The sequence below is a fragment of the Rattus norvegicus genome, chromosome 5, assembly GCF_036323735.1.
Source record: "Rattus norvegicus strain BN/NHsdMcwi chromosome 5, GRCr8, whole genome shotgun sequence".
NCBI classification, from domain to species: Eukaryota; Metazoa; Chordata; class Mammalia; order Rodentia; family Muridae; genus Rattus; species Rattus norvegicus.
The window spans coordinates 79326368-79351124 of record NC_086023.1 but is presented as its reverse complement, the minus strand read 5'-3'; the positions used below and the strand labels follow the sequence as shown (position 1 = coordinate 79351124).

Here is a 24757-nt window from a genome sequence, read left to right as displayed (position 1 = left end):
TGTGGAGTCTTCAGATGAGAGGAAAGCTAGACAGGGAGACACAAAGGCTTTCAGCGTGCTCTATCTGCCCTGGTCACTCTCAGAGACTGAAACTGTCTCCACACAGTATTCCTCACACCTCATATGGCTGACAAAATAGATCACACAGTTACCAAGTGACACGCCACTAAACATCAAAGCCAAAGGACTCCTGCTCTGAGAGACATCTACGTGTGAGATATGATTACCCTAAACTAGTGAACAAGCGTCTAATGTTTTAACATAACCCTGCATGGTAAGCAAGAGACAGTCCATGTACCATTAAAATCTGAAACACAGACACAGATGTTCTAACATTGAGACCAGCACCATCTATAGATTTGGTTTTTCTTTCCTTTTTCTTTTCTCCCTGTAGCCCTGGATGTCCCAGAACTCTTATCTGTAGACCAATCTGGCCTCCAACTCAGAGATTCACCTGCCTCTGCCTCCCTGGGAGTTCTGAGATTAAAGGTGCACGCCACCCCCACCCGGCAATACTATTTCTTTTCTGTTTTTGTTTTTTTGTTTTTTTGTTTTTTTCCCGAGACAGGGTCTCTTTGTGTAGCCCTCCGAGTCCTGGAGCTTGGTCAGTAGACCAGGATGCACTGGGACTTACTGAGATTCCCCGGCTCCTGCCTCCTGCCTCCTGCTTCCATCTACAGGTCTATACACCAATGATGCAAACACTTATTATTAGTATTTAATGGTCAAGTCCTGCTGTCAGGCACTGTTGTGGGCTTGACGTATAAACAACCTAATTACTTAAATATAATTTGATTCAGTGAATTAGATTAGTGCCTTAATTTTATAAATGAGAAGAAATTAAGGTGCTCACACAAAGTAAGCAGCAGACCTAATGTTTGACCTTATGTTGTTCTCTAGAGTCTGTGCTCTTTATAACATCCCATCTCCGGCATTTTTTAAACTTACATGTGTGCCTGTGTATAGGCATATGCATGTTGAGTGATGGTGCCTTGGAGGCCAAAGGCACCAGAATCTCCCACAGCTGGAGTTACAGGTGCCCGAGTCACCTGATACAGTGCTGGGAACCAAATCTGGTTTCGCTCTGAGAGTAGTGCAGACTCTTAATCCCCAAGCCACCTCTCCAGCTCACAGGTGTAACCTGACCGGCTTCAGACTCACGATCCTCTAGTTCCTACCTCTTCAGTGTATCTACCAGTGTCTGCCAACATAACCAGCCGGGAAAATGACAGCAGAGGGGTTTTACCTCAGGTCTGGGTCACCGTCACAGTAACGCTGACTGGAATTTGTTTGTTTTACAAAGCTGAGTTTTACATTTGTTGAGGTTTATACCTGAATCAGAACTATGAGCTCCTACTGTTAGATTTATTTTGTTATCATTTTTCTTTTCAATAAACATATTTTGAAGCACCCAACCCAGACTGGGTCACTAGCCCATTAATTTTGCTCTCACCATAGTGAATACACACCACAGACCAAATGGGCTCACCATTGCTTCTCCTGTGAGAAGTAATACCAGACCTGGAACTAGAAACTTCTGTTAGGAGCCTACTGGGAAGGAGGCAGGCAACCAGAGGTCAAACAGAATCCTACAGGTAATTGCAGCAGTCCTCATCCTCAGTGTAAGGCTACCACCCAGGAACTCACAGGATTTGAGCTGGGTAAAGAAGGGCTGAAAACATCTAAGAACTTTCAACGTAAAGTTTCAGACAAAACAGCCTGGATAGTCAGTTACACTCCACAGGAAGCAGCTGGGAAGAGGGCAGGGCTTGTGGCATAAGCAGCTCCTACAGGTAGACCTGACTAGCGAGGATTACTGCTTGCATTCTGTAGGGGGCGCCAAAGATCCTGGCAAGGAACCCCCTGTTGGAGCAGAGCCCATCGTCAGGCTCTCAGGCAGTAACCAGAACTCCTCAGGCAGTAGCCAGGACTTGTTCCCACCCTCCAGCCTGACTACCTTCTGGAACTTCAGTTCCTGCTCAGTGGAGCATTAAGCAAATGCCTAGGAACCACCTGGGTCAGCATTAGCTCAAAGATCCCTGCTAGCATTGTCCGCTGAAGACTGAAGTCAGTCTCTAGCTTTTGCTTGGATGACCTGCGCTCAAAAAGCAAAGTGCTCGCTGAAATGGAACCAAGTAAAACGGTGTGAATGCCTGGGGTTCCATAGATCATCCTGCAGGAGACTGTGTCTAGAGAACCCAAGGACACTGCCTGCTCCTTGCTTGGCTATGCACTGTGCACTTGTCCTGCAACACCACCCAGCCTTCAGTGCAGTCCGTACCATGTTTAGACTCTCTCTTCCCACAAGGCAGTCCTGAGCTACAGGCATGGTAGAACCAATGAGACCCGGGTGCACACTGCCCAGCACTACCCACGTCTTGCGGCCTCTGGCTCCTCCTGCATCCCTCAGCCTCTGCGTCTCTTCATGGTAGCCGATATATGGGAAGCTCATCTTCATTTTGTGAATGTGCATGTCTCTGCATGTATGTGCCTGGTGTATGTGTTCATATGGACACGGGTGTACTGCATGACTGCGGGAGATGGAGACTGACCTGAGGGTCCTCCTTAGCTGCTTCCCAATCCTACTTATTGTATGTATACTGTCATTCTGTCTGCATGTGTTATCTGTACCACAGTGGAACCTAAGTCCCCTGAGAGAGCGGTCGGTGCTCTTACCTGTTGAGCTATCTCTCCAGCTCCTGTCCCCTCCACTCCTTTGAGACAGACTCTCTTGCTGAACCAACACGTTCATTTGGCCAGGCTCTCCAGCCAGTGAACTGCAGGCAGCCTCCCGATCTAGCACTGGGATTATGGGTATGAGTCATCATAGCTGGGTGCTGAGGATGCAGACGGAAGGCCTTATGCTTGTGCAGTGCACTTTACCGGAGCCACTGCCCCGCCCTTTACAAGCATTTAAACAGCAATGGAACTGAACTATCAACCTTTAATTAAAGAGTCAGGGCAGACCACAGGAGTAACCTTTTCAATAGTTTGAGAAAAACTGTTTTAAAGAAAATAATAATCAGATCTAAAAGCATTATGCCACTTTCCCCAAACCCAAGAAAACCAGCTAGTAGTCAACCTGAAGTGAAAAGCTAGCTGGCTTCCAGTTGGCATTGGATGCCTCAACCTGCTGGACAGTCTTTACAAGTCCTAACTCTTCAAAGCCTTTTTTACTGCTTGTTTTAAAACTACCCAATCTCAGGTGCTCACATATAAGATTTCTGTAACAAACTCATTTTTTAAATGCCCTTCAGTAAAAGGTCTGATAGTTTTACTGGTAAATTTTGTTATGCTAGGGGGAAAAAAAAATCCCAGGAAGCTGGGCACTGAGGCACACACTTGTGATACCAGCAGCGGGGAGGCTGAAGAATGAAGGTTATGAATTTGAGGCTAGCCTGCGTGTATGGCAAAATTCTATTTCTACGTAAATAAAAAGGGGAGTGGCACACACCTTTAATCCCAGAATTCAGGAGGCAAAGGTAGGAGGATCTCTGAGTTCAAGGCCAGCTTGGCCAATAGAGTTAGTTAAAGGGTAGCCAGGGCTACAGAGAAAACTTGTCTTGAAAAACAATAAATGGGGGGGGGGGGTACTCACTAGCTTTAAGGAGGAAAGCCTAACCCTTACAGATGACATTGTTGTAATAAACTTATAACTATAACTACTTCCAAATGCTTATGTAAAGATCCCTCGCAAATCATTAACAAAAGGAATCCAGTAATACAGATATAGGTAACATCGTCACCAAGCAAAACATATCCCAGAAGTACAAGGCAGAACATTCAAGTCAATAGATAAGTAAACAAACAAAATGCAAGGTACTAACAGTCTATAGGAGAAAATCCAAAAGATCACTTCAACAAGTGCAGGGACAAAATCCTCTTAACAAACTGGTAACAGTTGTGAAAACTCCCCAAATGGACGAAGAACACCTATGAACACTTGTGGCTAATATTCATATTTTAATGCGAGAGAATGGATCATTTCCTCTGAGTGAATGTGACATGAACGTCCGCTTATTCTCACTTCTACTCAACACTGCCCTGGGAGATCCAACCACTGAGATCGGTCAAAACAGCGGAGGTCACTGAGAAGGCCTCATGTGGGAGGAGGAAATCAGACCCTTCCTATTCGTAAGGGGCAGGCAGGCCTGTTTAGGTTTAAAGACCAATAGAGTTCACAAAATACTGCTGGAAAACACTATTAAACCTTGCAAAAGCAACAGGAGCAAGTCTAACAAGAGACGCTGAAGACTTCTATTCTCAAAAGTACAAAGCAGCTGGGATGGCAGCACACACCTTCTTCAATCCTAGCACTTGGAGGCAGAGGCAGGCGGCTGGTTCTCGGAGTTCATGGCCAGCCAGGTTATAGAGCGAGTTTCAGGACAGCCAGGGCTACCCAGGGAGAGAAAAATTAAAGTACAAAGACATGAGAAAAAATAAGCATGTCACAAATAAGTGGGTAAACCATATTAGTGTATTTCAAAAGTCGATATACTTAGACTGTCTCCTAATCCAGCTGTAGATTCAATGTAATCCTAACCAGGTCACGGAAATATTTCGTTGTGGCGATGACAGCAAAGCATTACTTAATTAATACTCAGCCATTCTGAGAAGCTGGAATTCACGTGAGACAGAACAATAACCCCCTGGAAGAGTGGCAGGTGGGCGGGGGTGGGGACAGCAGCTCTGTGCTGCTCCTCTCACTCTCACGGAGACACAGTCACACTTTGTTAACTAGTTATGCTTTTCTCAGAAACAAACAAACAAACAAACAAAAAGCAAAGAACCCCCAAGGCTGGGTCGCAGCTCCAGAGGATCAAGGTTGGATTCCTGAAACCACACGTGCCTTACTCCAGTCCTTAACTACAGTTCCAGAGGATCGAGTGCCCTCCTTCTGGCCTTCACAGACACCAGGCAAGCATGCAGTGCAGTTACATACACATAGATGCACATAGGCAAGACGCTTACACACCTAAAAGTAAGTATTAAAAAATCTCAATATTTCAAAACTCTTAGCAAGTCTAATTATTCACGGTCTTAAGTTTTCAGTTTACACTGAGTAGAGGTCATTCTTCAGCATAGAGAAGGATGAAGGCCATCACGAGAGGGGCATTGATTGCACTGCACCAATCTCTCCACTGGCTGCACCACCAGATCACATTTACATGTTGTTCTACACTCTCTGATACAGGACCAACAGGGAGACAAGAGTCTGACCCAAAGGCCTCCCTGAGGCCTAGCTTTCTTTCACCTAGTCAGAAGGTGCTACCCAGGAGGGAGAAAAGGAATCAAAGGTCCTACCCAGCTGTGAAGGCCATAGATCACAATGGCTAGCACAGCAAGGTATCCCCAAAGGTGGGGGTAACCAACTGCTGTCTAATTGAACTTAGGGCCCCATTCAGTAGGAATGTCTGGTCCTAAAATCTTGGTCAACTACCAGTGGCTGGTGAGGCCTAGGAACCTGCTACCTTTCCAAACCAGTATAATCTCCCACTGCATTCTTAATACTTATCCTTATAGGCACAGTAAGTGAAGCTCTGACCCCCTCATCAACAAAGCGACAGAATCCATTACAGAAAGCCCCGATTGGTCAAAAGTATAGAGAACGACTCACAGGGCGCCTGATAGAGCCTGATAGAGCCCTGCAGTATCTCCAACACAGCCTCTACACCTCAGGCTCAGGGAACATGAGGAACAGGGAGGAAGGAGTCTAAGAGCCAGAGGGCTAGGAAGACTGAGTCTTCTAGGTTTGACAGGGAAACTACACTCATGTCTCAACAATATAGCTACTTAAACAACACCAGCTGAAAAGCAACACGGACAGGAGGGCTCTCACAAAGCACTGCAAAGAACCACAGTCAATTAATCACTATTGAGAAAGGAAGAATCAGTCTTCCCCATACTAAACTCTCAGCAGGTTATGTAATATCAAGTGGTCAGGCCCTAAAAACATATGCTTACAAGTGACAAGAAATAGACTCAGCAGCCATTACATTTATGCATAGGTAAAATGCATAAATGCAATAAAAAAAAAAAGAAAAGGAGGCCATGAATTTGAGAAGTGGAGGATTTGGGAGAGGTTGAAGGGAAGAGAGGGGTAAAATATATGAAATTTTTAAAAAATGGTGTTCTATCAACAGGCATATTTGACATGATGCTTCATGCTTTTATAGCCCATGTGAAGAAGTACGATAAGCATGAAACATGAAAATTCCTTCTCACAGTAAATGATACTGTATTCTTACACTGCCTCATGTTCCCCAACATTCACTGCCAAGAGAGCAATGATATCTTTCAAACAAAGAGTCTGTCCTAGATGCTAAAGACCCCACCTTAGGAGTGAGCTAAGCTGGCTGGGTCTAGACTTCTGAGAAAAGCATGAGAATAAGAGGCACCCTCTCCAGTCCAAAGGCCTTGGCCAACTTCACTGGCATCCTCCACAGGAAGAAAGCCAGTCCCCAGGTCTCTGGTCTCCCCAGCCCTGAGCTTCTCTGCTGTCTGTCCCTTTCTTTTGACTCCCGGGGTACTGCCTCTCCCATTCTGCTTGGTTTGCTGCGGCTCCTCGTTTCTTTCCTACCTGCTGTTAGCAGTGTTTTCTTCCCATGTTATGCTCTCTCTAGATAGTGTTCTCCACCCATGGAGATCTGGTTATCACGTACAGACTCTTGACAGTTAATACCCAAAGCAATCTTAATAATTGATGTTATCCTCTCGGCTGCTGAAGTTCAAACTCTAGCCAACACCCCTCCCCAACACCCCCTGACTCAGACATAAGCTCTTATTTGTCCAAAGGAACCAACAGGCCTGGTTCAATTCTGGAAACTCCAGCCACTGGCTCTCAAAATTACTAAGTGTTAAAAGAGTTTATGGTTTGTAGCACTGCAACCTTCTGAAACTCACAGAACTGATAAAGCAGTCAGACAGAGGTGTGTTTTCTTTCTTACGCAGTTGCTGACCTTTTAAAAATGTGGTAACACTCTGCCTACAAGTCTTATATAAATCACTGTCTCTCAGGAAGGGAGGATGTATCTGTCTCATTACCGTGACATATTTGCTCATGGGAGTGAGACCTGAAGCTACTCATATCTCCTTCTAATAACTTCTCTCTTCTGACTCATTTTAGAAACAAAATGACAAGTGCTGAACACTATGTTAATTGTTCCAGAAGAGAAGGGTAGGGTAGGCAATGGCAACACTGGGGTGTGAGTAACCTATTTTTACTCATAACAAACTCTGAAATAAGTTCAATAAACATCAAGATGGTTTGACACTTGAAAATATTGAAGATCATTTTCCTCACAGATGCAAAAAAAATTTAAAAATCAATTGTTTGTTTGAATATTAGGGTCCCTTCGTAAAAGCACAAAATTTTCCATAGTTTCTCATTCAGATTTTATAGTCTGATCATTTCTCTATTGTACATCACTTGAGCTAGGGAGGACTTAGTGAAGGCCTGTGTCGCAAGCATGAGAATCTTAAATCTAACCCCAGTACTACACAGAGCCAGATGTAGTGGCATCTGTCTGTAACCACAGCCCTGGGGTCACACAAAGGAGACAGCAGATTCCTGAGTGAGTCCATCAGCCAGGCAATGGAGGAAGAGTGCCAGGGTTAGTGAGAGACCCTTCCTCAAAGCATCAGTGGAGAGAAACAAGACACTCAAAGACAACTTCTGGCCTCCACACCTGCCCTCCCATGTGTGTTCACACAAACACACACACACACACACACACACACACACACACACACACACACACACCACCTTGTCTGAAATTCCTCCAACTGTGTTTTTATTTCTTGAAGGCAAATCTTTATTTCCTTGAAAACCATTCTAACTTATCTATGCTTAAGTATTTTTAATTCTAATTTTCACAGTGAAACTTCCATATTAAAAATGATATTCCATACTTATTCTGAATTAATTTTCTCAGCTATATTAAAAGTATTTGAAGTTTCTTAATTCAAAGGCATATCAATTTTGTCGAATAGCGAACAATATGTTACTGAATAAAAAAAGAATAAAAGGGCTTGAGGTTTTTATTATAGATACAAGGGAAAAACACAGGCAGAGGCAGAGACATGTGGGGGAGTCCAGGGTGGACATGACCAGCAGACTGGACTGGGCCATGTGAGGAGAAAGGGGAGAGGGGAGAGCCTGGAACCAAGAAGCAAAGAGGCCAAAACAGCCAAAAGGGGCCACATAACCAAAATGGCTGGCTTAATAGGAATCAGAGAAACTGGAGAAAGGTAAGGCCAGGGGTAGTAGGTAGGATATGCTACCCAAGAAGACCATGAAGAAGGTAGGGACTGAGGGATGCTGGGAGAAGCATGTGGCCAGAGCTTGCTTTAATATGGTAACATATTAACACCCACCTTAGCCCTCTGTCCAGGGTGTGAGACCTAACAGTTATATTTAGAGAATTCTCAGCATCTACAGATCTTACACTGCCCTGCCAATGTCCCTGGGTCTCCATTATTCATCACTGGTCCTGGTGTTCCTCCTGTCTCCCGCTCCATCTCACTAGCTCCTCTGTGGATCTGGTCAGCTCTGAGGCTATGCACTGCCTTAATGGCTCGCTCAGACCTCAGTAAAGAGTGTCACTATCTTGTTGGCTGCTAAGGGCTGAACCCAGAGTTGAGATTTTTAAATATGTTTATTAAGATTCAGGAATTGGGGATAGAGAGAATGGCTCAGAGGTTAAAGATACAAACTTGAAGCCAGGCAGACTTGAAGACCCAAGTGCAATCCACAGAATCCACATAAAAAGCAGGACACAGTGCTACCCATCTGCAGTCTGAGCAATATGGACAAGAGCAGAAATGTAAGGTTGGTAATGCAAGTTATGAAAATTAGAGGACTTAAATGCTTGAGATGATAAGGAAAAGAGTTTAAATACAAACCTCTGAACTCGCCGAGGTAGGATAAATGATAGAATATTTTCCCCTAAACTGACAAATACAAATGGACTGGACATTATGAATGTAACTATTATACCACAGATTTCATAATAGTTCCTACTGTATATTTTTTAGTTTTATAAGAGAAAGAGCCTTTTGATTTAAACAAAAACGGAGAACGTAGGGGTGAGTCTAGTGCTGTTTGTATTCAAATGCTAAACTCTGTACCCAAGATCTGGTTGCTCCAAGATGAGCAGATCCTCATGTACACCAGCTTTTATTGCATAACCTCGTTCCCACGTTATCCACAGGTGCCTACAGTCTGGGCTGGGCAGAAGAGGGGCTGGAAAGAAGGTTCCCAGGCTTGGGGTTGGAGGCAGAGACCACAAGTGAGGGGAGGAAGAAGGAAGCCACCATGGGGCAGGGGGATAGAGCACATGGCTATGAGGGCCAGCCTGTTGGAGTACGAGTGGCCCGGGCAGGACGTGGCAAGGTGGCAAGTGATACCTCAGGGTTACTGACAGGAAGTAGACAAAATAACACAAAATAATAAGCTCTAGAGTTTTAAGACTTCTTATAAGCATAAAGGTTTGTGTCTTTTATTTGGGAACTAAATGATCTATAGTGGGGTGGAAATATTCAAACAATATTTACCACTACCCTATCCTTTCTCTCCCTCACTCCGTGTGTGTGTGTGTGTGTGTGTGTGTGTGTGTGTGTGTGTGTGTGTGTGTGTGTGCGCGCGCTGTGTGGCTGGCCTTCTCCCTCTTGTTTCTGCTCCTGGGTGCTGGGACACCAGGTACAAGGAGCACACCAGCTTACCCAGCTTCTGTGTAGCTTATGAAATCTACATGGTGGCATAGTGTGGTCCTCTCCAAAATCACACTGAAGTTTAATCCCCACTGTGACAGTATTAAGAGAGAGCCCTGAGAAAATGGCTGAATCATGGTTCTGCCTTCATAAATGTACCTTGTAGACAGAAAACTGTTGTGCATTTCTGCTTTGGTGTCTGTGAAGACACAGAGGCCTCTGTTCTCTCCCATCTTCTGTCATGTGAGGACGCTGCTAGAGGAAGACTATCAGTGAAGCCAGCGCTCCTTACCAAACACGGAATCTGACAGCACCTTTCATCCTTACCTTCCCAGCTTTCACACTGTAAGAATACACTTCTGGTCTTTGCAAGCCATGCAGTCTCACGTGTTTTGTTACAGCAGAGTAAGCAGCCCCAGTACTTGGCACTAAGAGGTACCTAATAAAGCCAGAGGGTAAATACTACGATCACCCACAGTGTGGCATAAAGCCTCAGTTTTAGCCTGACCCCCAACTTTCCCAGTCTATTCACAGTGTCCAGAATGTCTCTGGTGGCTAAAACTACAAATCTGTTCATTTCTTCTCCTTTATGAACTTTTTGTTTGTTTCATTGGTTTTGTGTAGCCCTGTCTGTCCTGGAGACCAAGCTGTCCTTGAACTCAGAATCCTTGACCCTGCCTCCTGAGTGCTACAATTAGAGGTATGTGCTACCACTGCCTGGCTATAAAATTTTTATTAATTAAAAATATTTTTATGTATATGAGTGTTTTACCTGCAGGTATGTCTGTGCATCACCTGTGTGCCTGGTGACAGCAGAGACCAGAAGAGACACTGGATCCCCTGGAACTAAAGTTACAGAGGTTTGTGAGCTGCCATGTGGTTGCTGGGAATCAAACCCAGCAGTGGAAGAGAAGCCAGTGCTCTCAACTCTTGAGCAGCTCTCCAGCCCAAGTTCACTTATTCTTAACACCATTTCAAAATGGTGCCTGGAGGTTGGCTCTAATCTGAAGGGTCGGTACAAGGAGACACAGCAGCAACTCCAAACCAGGCCCCTCGGCTCTGATTTATGGGGCAGTCTGAGTTCTTTTTTGGAAAGTTCACCTCTAATTTGTCTGGGAAATGGTGGGGGGTGGGAAGGAGAAAGATTTTTCTTTGGCTCAGGGCTAATTAGCTTTCTGGGTCATCTTCCATTCTGTGTACATCTGTGCGTGTGTGAAATCTTCCTTTCTTAGTTTCCAGATTTCCTACAGATTTTGATTCTTTTTTCTTAGTGGGCCCTCCCCTCCACTTGGTTTTTAAGAGTCAGTGAAATGTCTGGCTTGGCTGACTATAGACAACTGGAAAGGGAGCACTGACGCTTCTCAGATCACGCCAGCTGACACCACCTAGGGCTCAGGTTAGAACACATGACCTGCTTATTAGGGCATCCCTAGACACTGACACACGTTCTAGGGAAGATGTGTTTGTACCAACATTTTAGCCAATACTAAGAGTTTGCATTAGAACACCATAACTGCATAATTTTTTAAAAAAGATTTGTGCCTGTGTAGGCACACGTGTGTACAAGTGTGTGCCCAGGGGCCAAAGCAGGTGTCAAGTTCTCCGAAGCTTGTAGCAGTAGAAGTGGCGGTCAGCTCCCTTGCATGGATACTATGAACTGAATGAACTCCGGTCCTCTCTACGAGCAGCAAAGGCTCTTAACTGCTGGGCTGTCTCGCCACCCCAATCCTATAGGATTTTTAACAATACAGTAATTCTAATTAATCAGGCCTTGAATTTTGATTATTTTTGCTTAGTTTGGTTTTTGGGAAATGGTCTCAAGATTCAGAGCATCACTGACCCATCTCTCCAGCGCCAGATCATCTTTTTAATATACTTCTGTTTTGTGATAAGTACTGAGATACAGCATAAAAATAGAATTCTTTAATTCTTTTAGTCAAACTACCTTCAGAGCAGATCCACCTGACTTCTTTTACAGCATGTGTCTGTTTCCTTTCCACTCTAGCCAATTGCCCTATTTTAAAAACTTTTGCTAGCTTTAGAAGTACAATGACTTCTGATTGTTGAGTTATTTTATAAATGTACAAAGTCTCATTCTCTAAGTGACTCTTGAACATTTGTAATGACTTGTGAAAAATATGAGCCAAGTCCAAAAAGGCTGCTCCGTCTTTTGTAGGCCGCGTCACTGATCCAGTAGCTGGACACACTGACTAATGCGCGGTCCTTCTCATCAATACTATGTTGGTTATGCCAGTCCATCTTCTTCCCGGACAGCCGGGACCACACAGAAAAACCATGTCTCAAAAACCACACCAAAACAAAAAGATCTAATGCAAAGCTAACTGCTACAGTGTGATACATCCTGAGACATGCTCCTGAACCCTGTCATTGTCCACACCCGTCATGGTACTCCCAACCTGAGCCCCAGCAGATGGGAACTGCTCCAAGGGCACACGGCCCCGTGATGACTCGGGCAATTAAGGAACTTTGGTTTTAAGTCGTTATAATCCTCATTTCTAAAGCTAAATCAGCTTACACTGTTGAAAGTAACCTACCCATTGTGCACAGACCTAGTGTTTAATATACGTAGAAAAATAATGCTAGAGTTTGGGACCCATATTGTGGCTCCAGTCACAGATTAGTGGAGAGGTTAAAGAGAATATAAAGTGGTGAGAGTTTCTCTCCCATCCTGGTGAAACAGTGACACTTCACATTCAGATATGTTGAAACAAGTCCTGAGCCTAAGTGCATTTGTTTTCGCCATTTTAAAAACAAGGAAACTTCTCTTCCCTCCCTAGTGCTTTGGTCAGATGATGGCCTAGGCTGTGCAGGCTGCCTGAGGCCCTGACAGAAACATAGCCAGCCAACCTCACTCACATATCCATATTTATAGAATTAACTCACAGAAGCCAAGAAATGGAGCCAGCCTAGGAGTCTCATTAAGGAGCTGTAGAGACAGTGGAATCGTGGAATTTGAGGGAAGCAGGTGGAGCTGGGAGTCATCATACTAACCAAAATAAGAGAGAGAGAGACAGAGAGAGAGAGAGAGAGAGAGAGACAGAGAGAGAGAGAGCGCACACGTACAAATCTATACATCTATGATGAGAGCTCCAGCAGTGAGCGGTGGGAGTGGAGACTGGGAAGGGCAGCAGGAGAACAAACATAAGCAAAGAAAAATAATACAAATGAAACATCCCAATAAACACACTACTGTGTGCACTAACTGAAGATGTTAGCTAAAAAGGAAAATGTCTGAAAACGGGAGGAGAGTCTAAGAAGTCATTAGGTACACAGAAGAAAAGAAGGTGCCTTTATCATGACAAAAGACACACAAAAGGCTTAGTGTCCATATCCTGTGTTAGTTAACAGACAAGATAGTGGCACAAACATAAGAAATGATAAACTATTATTAAAAAAAACTATGCTCAAATGATTCTTATGCTTCAGCTAAATTTTCTTATAAATACTAATCATTTATAAAGAGATTAATCTAAGAATCTAAAATATAGTCATTAAAATGTAAACATTTAGCATCTGTTACATACAATAAAGTATGTTTAATCAGAAATGGTAATTATTACTACATAGGCAATATAAATCAGACTGCAGAAGATCGTAGTTTTATGGTAAAGTCCATGAAGAGGATAAGTGAGTCTGTCGTTCTTTGTATAAACATTAGACAATATTATACACAAAATCTGTAGCAAACATGTGGGCTCTAATAAACTCAATATCCACTTACATTTAATCATTATTTTTTTTTTTTGGCTTGGTGAAATAAATGGTTACTTTTGGGACCCATAAAATGTTAAGAGATTTAATAATATTTAGGTCTTTAAATGGGCTGAGAAATTTGGAATGTTGCTGGCAAGTGTTCAAGCTGCTCAGAGCTTCACCCAGGGTAGAAATGAGCTGTGCAAACCACTTCACACTGATCTCAGGGCAACAGACTGTCTGAAGCCTTGGGGTCTCTTTCCGTGAACTCCTGAGAACTAAGATGAAGTGGATGCAGAGCCAGCCACGTGACTTCCCAGCTCGCTTGTTCAGAGTAAGATTAACCCATATCACCGTGCGGATGGTGACTACACTGAAGTCCCTAGCTCCTACAACCAAATACCATCAGCAAAACAGTGAATTACAGAAGATCAAGAGCTAGATGTGAGAAATAAATTATAGGACAAACAATATATATCTATACTTATGCAAATACTTATTTTATAAACCTCCTGTTTTACTACTGTTGTCTTAAAGCAGAGCAGATCTATTGCTTAAGATGGATTGGGATATCTGCACATGCCAAACGCCGAGAAATAAGCATGCGTAGCCCCAAACACACAACAACATAAATAGTAGTCTTACTCTTGACAAACTGCAAAACACTGTACACATGAGAAGAACAAACTAAACTGTGTTGTCTGTTCAGACGCTAGCATCATAAATACACTGCTAATACATTTCAGAATAAATACTGCATAAACCACACATACAAATTTCAAGAACAGACAGAAGGTCCCATGTGACAGGAGTCAGTTTTGTATCACCAGGGGGCGAAGGGCACGGTATGTGTGCATCACACACATGTAGGAATGTAGCAACTTACATGTAAATCATACCTCACTGGGGACAGGGGAGGTCAGCCAAAGGGTCAGTGGTGGCGTCTGCTCCCAAATGCAGGCATCTAACCCTGGGAGCTACTGCCCATCAGAGATAGCACAGGGTGAAGAAGGCCACACAAGGACGCTGCCCCCACTTCCCATGGTCTCACTGTGCTCACGTAGCCTAGCTGTTTACAAAACCCTTCCTTCTGTCTTTGTTGTTCTAGAGTAGATGAGATAATAAATGATGATTCCTTTGATGCTGAGAAAGCAGGCTCTAAATTAATTTGCAAGGCCATTTGCTGGGAGCCCATTCATCAGCAGCCCAGTTTGCTGAATGTGTCAAATTTAACTCTTCCCTTTTTGAAGACTTCAGTGAAATTTTAGTACAGTGGTTTTTTTACTCTGCTTTGCAGCAGCTTTTAGGAACTCTCTGGATTGCAAAAAAAAAGTGAAGGGTTTTAGGATAAGCTAGCATTCCTGTGAATATATTCTTTGTGAATATATTCAATAAATGTGAATATATTCTCTATAATGATTATGTTCATGAATATATCCTCCTTATGAATATATTCATTAATACATTCTTCCCTGCCCTGTTGGGAAAACTTTTTTAATACAGTTTAAAATTAATGAACATGAATATATTCATGAACATTTTTATAAGTTTATATTCATATTCATGAACTATGTTCTTGACCATATTGGGACATTTTAAAACCTAGTTTAAATTTTAATGAATATCAATATATTCACCAAGAATATATTCATGTTTTCATCAGCATATATTCATATTCATAGCCTATATTCTTGACCTATTCTTTTCTATATTGGAAAAGCTTAGAACTCAGCTTAAAATCTGATAAATATTAATAGATTCATTAGGAATATATCCATAAGAATGTACTCATATCCCCTGAATATATTTAAGAGCCACATTCTTACAAGTCAACTAATACGTTTAATTGACAAAATGAATGCTCTATAAAGCAGAGCTATGAGCGTCATTTGCTTCTATCTGGTAAACTGTTGTACTTGCAAAAAGATGGATTTTCCAACTACACGTCAGCCAGACCTGGAGAAAGCACACACAGAAGGCAAACTGGTCTCTTCCTTTCTTGGCTTTGGACACTACACATAAGCTCTATGGATGGATGGACTTGAGTCTAGGGCTTGAACAGCAGCCCCGGGTTCTCCAGTTTTCAGTCTTGACGTGAGAATTCCATCAGTTTCTCTGGTTCTGAAGCCCGCAGGCTGGATGCACCACATCTCTCTCTCCAGAGAGCCCTAACAGACTTTCCTACCTGGGTGACCTATACTGGGAGCCTAGTTTATATATCCACATATCTATGACATATCCATATAATTCCATTCACACACATTCTATGCAGTATCGTCGTTTTACAAACTCATCCACCATACAGTTTCTCTATCTTTAATATACGTATGCATATGTGCACATGTAAACATAGCTGTGCTCCTGTGTGGGAACGCGTGAAGGCAGAGGTTAGCTTTGGGGTGTCTTCCTCCATTACTTTCTCACCTTTTCTAAGACAGGAGTCTCACTGAACCTGGAGCTCACTGTTTTAGCTAGACAAGCTGGCTAGGGAGGCCCAGGGATCTGCCTGTCAAAACTGGCCCCTCCTCACTAGCACTCGGGCCACATAACTAGTGATTTTTATGTCACTGCTTGGGATCCAAACTCAGATCCTCCTTGCGCAGCAAGTACTTTGCTCACTACACCATCACCCCACAAACACACAGTAGTTAACTCATTTACAGTCAATGAACTAATTAATTGTATTTTGTCGTCCAGAGCAACTATATCACGATCTATTTCATATACCATATCTCACATACTATAAATACATCAATTTCAAGCATATAATTCAATAGTTCTGGTGTATGTTTGCAAAACAATCACCATAATCAATTTTGGACTAGTGTTAGCTGGATGTGTACGGCTATACGTTCTACAACTACAGCACTCACTCTGGAAGCTGAGGCAGGGGAACCCTAGGTTTCAGGCCAGTCTGAGCTACACTGTTTGACCATCTCTAAACAAATAATACATAACAGCATTTCACCTCCCTTAAAAGAAACTTCCTATTCTAGCAACATTTACTTCTGTTCCACCACATCACTTAATGCCTACACATTTGTTCACCTGCTTGTGCAAATGAAATGTGTAATTCTTTATGACTTCGGTCTTTCATTTAGCATCATCCTCAAGATACATCTGTATTACAGTTCACATTCTTCTATAAGCAAACAATACCCCTCCCTCTCTACAGAAACTCCACGTTTTAATTACCTGTTAGCTGACAGGCAGTTAGATGGCTTGGCTTTTGTTCAGGATTTATTTAGTTTTATTTTATGTGTACAGTGTTTCAGCTGCATGACTGTATATACATGCCATGTGTGCCTGGCATCCATGAAGCTAGAAGAGGGTGTCAGATCCCCTGGAACTCAAGTTACAGACAGCTGTGAGCCAGCGACTGGGGGTGGGGAACTAACCTGGGTTCTCAAGAAGAGAAGCCAGTGCTCTTAACCATAGCCATCTCTTCAGCTCTGGCTGTTCTACTTTATAAATTACACATTATAAACATGCATGTACAAGCATGTTTTATGTAATGCTAAGGATCAAATCTAGGGGCCTTACATAGGCTAGGCAAGTGTTCTATGACTGCACTCCTGGCCATATATAAGTTTTTATGCACGCGCGCGCACACACACACACGGCACATACACACGGCACATGCACAGATTTGCAGCAGTCAGTCGTCTTCCTTCATTGTGTAGGCTATGGGTGTAGACTGAACTCATGTTGACATGAGTTGGCAGCAAGTACCCAAACCACTTGTGCCATTTTACTGACACCTCACCCCCACATTTGCTTTTAATACTCATAGAAAGTAATAATCTAGGAGTGAAACTTGAATTATACAGCAACCCCAAGTTTAACCCTCTAAAAAAGGGCCAGACTGTTTCCAAAGCAGTTGTATTATATTACACTTCTAAGAGTAATAAGTTTTAGAAAAGTTTTAGAAAGATCAACCACTTAACAGTGTGAAGCAAAAGTAAGAGTGGGCACCAAATATAGCCCAGCTGATGTACCTGATCGTAATTCCCAACTGCATTTAGTACCTGAATCCCATACGGACAGCGTACACAAAAGCAGCATGCAATCCTGGAATGATACAAGTTCCCCTGTGCCTGTTGTTTTTGCCTAATACACTGCACACTCATATGTGATTATGCATTGAACTGTCTAACTCAAGAGCATGAACTTGCAATTTACTGATTACTTTGTTTTGGGATTTACTGTGTTTTCTGTCCCTATACTTTTTTTAATTCTTCTTTATTTCTCCTACTCAGTTAGGTTCCAGGAGTACTTTAACACTCCTCCCTCCCCAGTATCTCTTCAGAATGAGTCTGGCCTCAAACTCAGAGATCCACCTACTTCTGTCTCCCCAGATCTGCCTCCCCAATGTTGGAATTAAAGTCTGCAAACACATATAGGGTGATTTACGTTTTAATGGGAGAGTTTAATCTGTTCACATCTAGCCTAATAACTAGCACACAGCCCAATTTCTTTTACTTCATTTTTATTACTGCAGTGTTTCCGCGTTTCCCTTTCTCTCTATTTCTGTTAAGTTGCTTATACTTCCTACCATGGTTTTCTTTTTCTTGTTATTATAGAAGTTTTTCCTATATCTCTCTGTTTGAAGGACAACTTCTTTCATTTTTTTGCTTTGGGTGTAATTTCAAGACAAATTTCATTTATCCAACTGTGGAGATGTTTTCTATCTATACTTGTGGTGACTAGAGTTTTCCCAAGAGACTGTAACAGAGTCTCCTGCCTACCTGCAGGGTTTCCCTGCCATGTCCTCATTAACTAGTCCTGGGCCATACACTTCTCAGCTTCTGATCGTTAACTAGTCCTGGGCCATACACTTCTCGGCTTCTGAGAGCTCTTTCCATAGCACTGCCTATCTTATCTGGCTGCAGGAATCCACTCCACTAAGGCTCAGATAGGAATCTCTCTGTCAATTACAAGTGCTGAAGTGACCTGCCCCACTGTGCGGCTTGTGTCACACTTTCTGGCAACAAGGTAGTTCTAACACCAAAGCGGTCCTCTATGTTTCCTTGATGATCATGGCTTCCTGTTATTGTTTCAAATGTCTGTGCCCCTCTCCTAAAGCAGGGATGTCAGCTTCTCGGGTATTTACCTACCTCACACCAACACTTAGATCTGAAACCTCACTCAGACTCTCAGTGCTGTGCTCATGCTTAGTGTTCATTTTTTCCATGTCTAACTGCTCAGCACAATCCATTGACGGGATCACAGATGTCTGGGTTGTTGTTCATGGTGTCCCACTGGCTTGCTTATCCATTCTTGGCATTTCTCCTTCATTATACAATTTTACAAGCCTTGATCTCCTGCAGAGCGCAAGATCTTATAAGCTCCAAGACACATGTCTGTAAATCTAAACTACAGTTACCTTGCTCGTTAGAGGGAAAGTACAGTGACCCTGCTACAGTCTAAGTCACTGACTGTCAGCTTTGTGCTTCGGCCTTCACTGCTTATGGTCATTTGTACAGCCATATAGTTTCCATAATAACAAACTCACTGATATCTCTCTCTCTCTCTCTCTCTCTCTCTCTCTCTCTCTCTCTCTCCACACACACACACACACACACACACACACACACACACACAAACACACACACACGAAAGCATGACGCGCATGGACACACACACCTCTGAAATTAATTAAGATAATTAGGTATACAGTTGAATCTGAGAGAGTCTGTCTCTACATACAAGATCCACTATTTCCTGATCCAAAATGTTCGTGGGAGAAAAGCCAGTTTCTCTTACATTCACTTGTAATGGAGCCAAAGGCTCCTCCTTACATCCAGCTCCTCACTGAAAAGAGCAGTCAACTTGCAGATAGAATGGGACTGTGAGGAAAGGAAAGCGGCCAAATCCCTTTACGTTCCGTATGTTCACAAATGCTCTCCTGTTTGGTAGCCAGCACCCATATCAGGTGGCTCACAACCCTCTGTAACGCTAGCTTCAAGGGATCTGCTACCTCTGGGCTATGGCCCCCATACAGAGCCATGCCCTCTGCCTGTCTGTCTATATGTCTGTCTGTCTGTCTGTCTGTCTGTCTGTCTGTCTATGTGTATTTTTTGAGACAGGGTCTCACTCACAATGTAGTTTGTTGGCTGGTCTTGACTTTACTATGTAGACCAAGCTGACCTCAAACTCAGAGAGATCCACCTCTATCTGTTGGATGTTAGGGTGAAGAACATAACGATATTATAACTATAAAACATATACATAATTTTTTTAAAATTAAGTGTGGGCCGACAACATAGCTCATTCAGCAAAGGTGTCTGCCCTGAAGACTGACGACCTGAGTTAGATCCTCAGAACCAACATACAGAAGAACAACTACTCTGATCTCCTCATCCTCACTCCAGACACACACTGAATAAGAAACAGGGAGGCAGAGGAAGAGGAAGAAGGGGAGGAGTAGGAGGAGAAAACTCACTTGGAGTTGACAGGAAGGCTCAGCAGGTAAAGGCATTTACCACTGAGCCTGACAACCTGAGTTTGATCCTGAACTCACATGGGAATCCACATGGTAGTCAGAGAGATCCTATTCTTACAAACTGTCCTCTGACCTCCACATATGCATCATGGCATGAACACAATCATGCATGCATAAGCACAAATAAGCAAATGTCATACAAATGTTAAATAAGATAATAATCAGTGCTGAGAGCAAAAGTGAAACCAGAGGCCTATGGTTTACTGTTGGCCTGCCAGGCTGTCTAGCACGCCTCTTTTGATGCTATAATCATATGGTGAGAACACCCCTGAAGAACACACAGCTTTATGAAAAGTAATCTTGAGATATGGTTTAATAATGTGACTGGAAGCCACACTCACTCAGAATATCATAAACATAAGCAAAACAACAGCAGCTAACCATGTGTGTCTACTAACCCATTACTTAAAGTAGGGAAAGCTAACCATGATAGTACATGCCTGTAAAGACCAGTACTTGGTGGGGAGAGGAAGGAAGGCCAAGAGTTTAGTGTCCACCTGGGTTACATAGCAAGTTCAAAGCCAGCCTGAGTGGCATGGTGAGATGCTGTCGGAGCAGGGGAAGCAAGAGCAGGGGAAGATGCTTGCCACTGAGCCTGACAACCTGAGTTTGATCCCGGGAACTCACACGTGAAAAGATTTGTTCTCTTTCCCAACACAAGCTCTGAGACCAAGCATGACCCCACTCCACATCAGACTAAAATCGATGGGAGGACATAGGAGCTATTTTATAATCACCTGTTTAGTGGAAATGCAGTTACATATACTTTAATATCATATGAGCATTATTTTATAAATCTGGAAGTTATACTTAATTTTGGAGAAGGAAAGTAAGATTATTTAGGGAGATTTATAAAATCTTTTTGTTATACTATCTGTGTGTTTGAATTTTTGTTATACTATCTGCATGTTAAAAAATGAGTACTAGGGGTTGGGGATTTAGCTCAGTGGTAGAGTACTTGCCTAGCAAGCGCAAGGCCCTGGGTTCGGTCCTCAGCTCCGGGAAAAAAAAAAAAAAATGAGTACTAGAAAATTTTCACTTAGGGCTGGGAGACTGCTCAGTGGGTGAAGCAGTATGAGGACCTTAGTTCAAACATCCAGAGACTGCAAGGCTGAGAGCAATAGCTAGCACCTTTCCAGTCTTGATGCTACTGGCAAGGTGAAGGGCAGAGACGCTTGCCCCACCCCTAACTCACAAGCCAGCTAGCCTGGCTCACACAGGACATAGGCAAACAACTAGACCTGGTGAGGAGCCACACCAACGCTGTCCTCTAGCTTACAAACGCATCCTGTAGGGGGGCACGACACACACAAACAACTAAAAAAGAATTCGCTTAGATTCCAGGTTATGTTGTTTTATTATATAATATGCTATTTTTCAACTTTGGGACAGTTTTGTGTACAGATAAGACAAGTGGCTATACTTGCTTTTAAAGCCTACCTTGGTGGCTTCAAAGAAAAGAGGTGCTTTGTCCAGTTGCAGGTTAGCATGCTAGTGTACTGACACGTCCCACTCTGAAAATGTCACGAGCACTCTGCTGACGGGAGCACTCTCCTACTTATGCTGCACTGCGGCACTCTGTAGCCCACAGAACCTAATCCCATAACCCCATGAAACAAGACTGCTCAAACGCTGACCCAGTGCTTAGTGTTACAATCCTAACTCCAGCTGAGACAACCAGATGCTACAGTAATCCCTCACTGTTCTACACACGTGGTAAACCATTACACACCAGTACATATCCAAGGAGATGATCATCCTGCCACCACTCTCTGGCATGTATTTCCCAGTTAGAAAGAAGAGACAGGGTATTGGTCATTAGTGTCAAAGGTCATTTTTATGAGGTGTGTCTTTAAATGTTTCTAAATGTTAAGTCAAAAAGTATTGTTCATTAAGAGAAAAAGAAACAAAAGTGAATGAAGAGAAGTTTAATTTACTAGGAAATTTAAAATCCATCTTTAATTGCACTAACTTGAACATATCTGAAGAATAGAACATAGCTCTTTAAACCACCTCCCCCTCCTCTCTCTCTTCCCCCACTTCCCCTCTCCTTCTCCCTCACTCCCTCTCTCTCTTTCTCTCTCACTTCCCCCCCCAACCCCCACACAGGCACACACTCATAGCAAGGATTAACAGCCTGAAAAGGCTGCTCTTCAAATTCCAAGCTTGAGTCATGAACTTTCCCACACCACCAGAAGCTGAAAACCTAGAAGCAGCTAAACAATGAGGTGTTTTTACTACTAAAGGCTCCTGGAATATCTCTCAGGGGCCTTGAGGCCCCTCAGAGAGGAATGTGAGATTATCTCCATGGGTGTCTGACAGCATTGCAGTAGTGACAGACTGTGACCTAACTGGAGTGAGGTTTACCACCTCTGCTCCAGTGAAGCCGACTCTGGAGCCTTGGAACACATCAACACAGGATGCTAACCTTTCTACTGACCTGCCTTGTATGATAGCAGGGGAGAGCCATTCAATACTAATTTTAGTAAACAAGATCCAGAGAAATCGGAAAAGATTAACATATTATGAAAATGAGTTAGTGAATAATACGGAAAACCAAGTAGGATTGTTTTGAGAAGGCCTCTTAACTTTGAGTATCTGGAATAAAACCCAAAAGAGGAACCAAAGACTGCTCTATCCCATAACTATCTTTAAAAAAAACAAAAACAAAACAAAAAAAAAAAAAAACCCTCTTTACATAGTAATACATGATGATTCGTTTCTACTTTAAAAACAGAAGAGAGGTGTTCTACTATAAAGGACTCACTATTGAGACTTTGGCTTTTTTTCTTCTAGTCCTTCACTTGTTCTTGGAACCAGGTTCCTGGAAGCAAGGCTGTGGTCAAGCCAGAGTTACATGGTACGTCATTTACTAGAGTGTCAGGAGGACAGAGCCTAGGTGTATAATGGAATTGTTGAGTTTCATAACAGATTCGGAGAGATTTAGCTAGAGGATAAAACATTAAGAATTATAGGCTTTTGAAAGCTAAACTTAATTTCTGGCAAGTATGACTGGTAATTACAACCAAAAGCCAAATATTGTGGAGTGCATTTTTAGCCGAAGCAATCTTCCCGCTCAGCACGGCCGTCTGATGCATCTGGAGAGCTGCTGAAAGCAGAAGGCACATCGAGTCTCTACTGTGACCTGGAAACCTGTATCTCAACAAACTGAGGAAGCACAAAACTATGGCCAACCACTTACAGCAGGCAGGAGAGCAGAGTCCCCACCTGCTGCAGCACAGAGCAGGCCTTGCACCTTGCCTGGGCAGCACAGTAGCGCTGTCCCTGGATGTGGGAGTTGCAGGCTAGCCGGGGCCCCAAGTGTGTGAGCACAGAAGAGCTGGCCCTGCCTCTTGTCTGCTGGGCAGTGACAAGGACAAGGGAGAGATGCCTCCCGCCCCCTCCCTCATCACTCACCACTTACAGCAGATAAGAGAGCTGGCCCCAGGACTGTGAGAGTGGGAGAACTGGCTGTGATTGTGCGCCCCAGAATATGCTCTGCACCTCGCCTGAGCAGCAGAGTAGAGCTGGGGCTGATCTGCAGGGCTTTGGGGAGTCAGTCCAGAGGTCATGAGAGCCAACGGGCCGACCATCTCTGACACCTCTCAGGCTCAGATCAAGGGTTTTGAATTGGCCCATTCCAATGTCTACCCCACTGATGAACTGCTGGGGTGCATGAAGGGGCTGGTCCAAACTACAGAATTTCTGTGACATAGGACAACAACAGGAGGTTTCAGTATTGATAAAGTAGCAGAAGCCAAAGGCCTTGAGTCATTACACTGGACATTTGCAAGCAAAGAAGTGTAGACAAAAGGGAATGCTGTGAGGTACACTGTGACATTAAAGTTTCTACGAGATTACTTTTTTATCCATTGCAGGGGAGATTGCAAAAGTGGCGGATGGGTATGAGAGGAGAGGGGGTTAAGTGGGATTGGGGTGCACGACGTGAAATTCACAAAGACCCAATAAAAAGTTGAAAAAAAATTATTTAAAAGACCTGTGGCTTGGGGCTGGAGAGATGGCTCAGAGGTTAAGAGCACTGACTGCTCTTCCAGAGGTCCTGAGTTCAATTCCCAGCAACCACATGGTGGCTCACAATCATCTGTAATGGGATCCGATGCTGTCTTCTGGTGTGTCTGAAGAGAGTGACAGTGTACTCATATACATGAAATAAATAGATTTTTTAAAAAATAATAAAGTTAAAAAAAAACTGTAGCCATACACACAATATTTAGCTACACAATCACAAAAAAATTTCAAAATTGAAAAAATTAATTTTGTTTTTTGTTTTACAAGACAAGTTTTTTTTCTACATGTCCTAGCTATCCTGGAACTCACTCTGTAGACCTGATCAAACTCAGAGATCCACCTGCCACTGCTTCCCAAGTTTTGAATTAAAGAAATACTTTTTCATACCCAGCAATATTGAAAGTATTCAGATCTGTTCACATCCTGGTTCATTCATGCCAATCCATATCACTGAGATTATTTAAATTTTCTAAACTGACAGCTGAAAACCTTGTGGTGCCAGAAAATTTTAAAAAATGGTTAAAAAAAAAAAAAAAGCAAGAGTGTAATGAAGGACTCAGAGACTCTCAAAAGCTGACAAAGGTAGGACAATCTGAGCAAGAAAATAAATATTGGACTCTAATCCAGAGTATGTGTTATGTGACTTTTCCTAGAGACATGAACGAGCCTCAATTCCCACCAAACAGAAAATACACAAACAAAAGAAATGATTCTATTCAAGTATTGATTATTGAATCAATGAGTTTACCAGGATGACTCAAAAGCCCAAACCAACATCATTACAGTTCCCTAGGCAAC

The 24757-nt window shown here is 43.0% G+C and overlaps 1 protein-coding gene across 1 annotated transcript in view; it reads right to left on the bottom strand.

Moving 5' to 3' along the window:
• Positions 1-24757, bottom strand: part of Kiaa1958 (KIAA1958 homolog) — a 146152-nt gene that overhangs the window by 81735 nt on the left and 39660 nt on the right.